Raw genomic sequence first — 2500 nt, 5'->3', positions numbered from 1 at the left:
GTAGCTTGAAAGTGACGGTCGGAGCGGGCGGCGGGCCCTGCGTCTCCACACGAAGCTACCTGGTTGATCCTGCCAGTAGTCATATGCTTGTCTCAAAGATTAAGCCATGCAAGTCTAAGTACGCGCTCTCGTACAGTGAAACTGCGAATGGCTCATTAAATCAGTTATGGTTCATTTGATCGTACATCGTACTTGGATACCTGTACAAAATCTAGAGCTAATACATGCGGTCAGCGCCTGCCTTGCGGCGGGTGCGCATTTATCAGTACAAAAACCGACCGGGCCGGCTTCGCGTCGCGCCCGCCACGTTTTGGCGACTCTGGATAACTGAGCGGATCGCACGGTCTCGAACCGGCGACAGATCATTCAAGTGTCTGCCCTATCAACTTTCGTCGGTAGGGTATCGGCCTACCGAGGTTCTTACGGGTGACGGGGAATCAGGGTTCGATTTCCAAAAGTGTATATTTAAGTTGTTGCGGTTAAAAAGCTCGTAGTTGGACGTTGGGCGCAGGCGGCCGGTCCGTCGCAAGGCGTGCACTGGCCGCACCTGGCCCTCTCCCCCGGCGCTCCGCCGGTGCCCTTGACTGAGTGTCGGCGGCGGCCGGGACGTTTACTTTGAAAAAATTAGAGTGTTCAAAGCAGGCGCTTCGCCTGAATAATGGTGCATGGAATAATGGAATAGGACCTCGGTTCTATTTTGTTGGTTTTCGGAGCGCGAGGTAATGATTAAGAGGGACGGACGGGGGCATTCGTACTGTGCCGTTAGAGGTGAAATTCTTGGATCGGCGCAAGACGAACGACTGCGAAAGCATTTGCCAAGAATGTTTTCTTTAATCAAGAGCGAAAGTCAGAGGTTCGAAGACGATCAGATACCGTCCTAGTTCTGACTATAAACGATGCCAACCAGCGATCGGGGGGCGTTACTTTGACGACCCCTCCGGCAGCTTGCGGGAAACCAAAGTCTTTGGGTTCCGGGGGAAGTATGGTTGCAAAGCTGAAACTTAAAGGAATTGACGGAAGGGCACCACCAGGCGTGGAGCCTGCGGCTTAATTTGACTCAACACGGGGAATCTCACCCGGCCCGGACACAGTGAGGATTGACAGATTGAGAGCTCTTTCTTGATTCTGTGGGTGGTGGTGCATGGCCGTTCTTAGTTGGTGGAGCGATTTGTCTGGTTAATTCCGATAACGAACGAGACTCTGGCTTGCTAACTAGTTACGCGACCCTATCGGTCGGCGTTGAACTTCTTAGAGGGACTAGTGGCGCTTAGCCACACGAGATTGAGCAATAACAGGTCTGTGATGCCCTTAGATGTTCGGGGCCGCACGCGCGCTACACTGACCGGATCAGCGTGTCGCCGCCTAGGCCGGAAGGTCCGGGTAACCCGCTGAACCCCGGTCGTGCTAGGGATAGGGAATTGCAATTGTTTCCCTTGAACGAGGAATGCCCAGTAAGCGCGAGTCATCAGCTCGCGTTGATTACGTCCCTGCCCTTTGTACACACCGCCCGTCGCTACTACCGATTGAATGGTTTAGTGAGGTCCTCCGATTGGACCTGGCGCGTTCGGCAACGGCCGCGCCGGCGTCCGAGAAGACGATCTAACTTGATCATTTAGAGGAAGTAAAAGTCGTAACAAGGTTTCCGTAGGTGAACCTGCGGAAGGATCATTACCGGCCGATCGCCGATCGAGTGGTCGTGCGTTCGACAGGTGGAGAAGGCTCCGTATCTTGGCGGCCGCGCACGCCCTTCGTCGCTGTTGAGGCGCACGCGATTGCACTTCGGTCACCCTGTTTCGTTCTGCGCCGAGTGCCGTGGCCATGTGCCAGGCTGGCTTCATGCGTCGCCTACGGCTGGCGACCGCTCGGCCACCGCTTTTTTCGACTGTGCAATCCGGCTGGGTCGCGCTTGTCCAACTGACGAAGTCACGGAGGGCTCTTGGCGGTGGATCACTCGGCTCGCGAGTCGATGAAGGACGCAGCTAGCTGCGTGAATTAATGTGAATTGCAGGACACATTGAGCATCGACGTTCTGAACGCAAATTGCGGCACCGGGTCAATCCCGGCGCCACGCCCGCCTCAGGGTCGCGTTGTAACGTTCCCGCGCGGCGACGCGTCGGGCCGGTGCGGTGTCGGCCGTTGCCACGGTCGTCCCGCCCAGGACAGCACGAACGCAGTGTCAGCGCGCGAAACCGAACGCGGCGTGCGTCTCGTTACGAGTCGGCCTCGAAGAGGATCCCGGCCCGGAGCAGCACGGCTCGCGTTCGGGCGCGGCGCTCGCACGAGCTTCGGTGGCGCGCGCGTGTCTCTCGCAAACGAGGCACTGGATTATCGGCCTGAGGTCGGACGAGGCTACCCGCTGAATTTAAGCATATTACTAAGCGGAGGAAAAGAAACTAACGAGGATTCCCCCAGTAACGGCGAGTGAAGTGGGCGCGCGCTCTGCGTCTTCCCAGAGTCGGGTTGTTTGGGAATGCAGCCCAAAGCGGGTGGTAAACTCCAT

General features: G+C 57.0%; 2 non-coding genes and 1 pseudogene across 2 annotated transcripts in view; all 3 read left to right on the top strand.

The window, feature by feature from the left end:
- Positions 1-56: 56 nt before the first annotated feature.
- Positions 57-1671, top strand: LOC145916741 (small subunit ribosomal RNA; annotated as a pseudogene).
- A 260-nt stretch (positions 1672-1931) lies between these two features.
- On the top strand, positions 1932-2085 carry LOC145916719 (5.8S ribosomal RNA). Its single transcript, XR_014404887.1, has one exon. It is a non-coding gene; the product is annotated as a 5.8S ribosomal RNA (ribosomal RNA).
- A 244-nt stretch (positions 2086-2329) lies between these two features.
- LOC145916704 (large subunit ribosomal RNA) overlaps positions 2330-2500 on the top strand; it is a 3516-nt gene continuing 3345 nt past the window's right edge. The window contains exon 1 of the ribosomal RNA XR_014404881.1: positions 2330-2500. This exon is cut by the window's right edge and continues 3345 nt beyond it. This is a non-coding gene — a ribosomal RNA (large subunit ribosomal RNA).

This window comes from Ascidia mentula (genome assembly GCF_947561715.1).
Source record: "Ascidia mentula chromosome 2 unlocalized genomic scaffold, kaAscMent1.1 SUPER_2_unloc_9, whole genome shotgun sequence".
In the NCBI taxonomy this organism is placed as follows: Eukaryota; Metazoa; Chordata; class Ascidiacea; order Phlebobranchia; family Ascidiidae; genus Ascidia; species Ascidia mentula.
The sequence above is the reverse complement of the archived record's forward strand: the minus strand, read 5'-3'. Positions and strand labels throughout refer to the sequence as shown.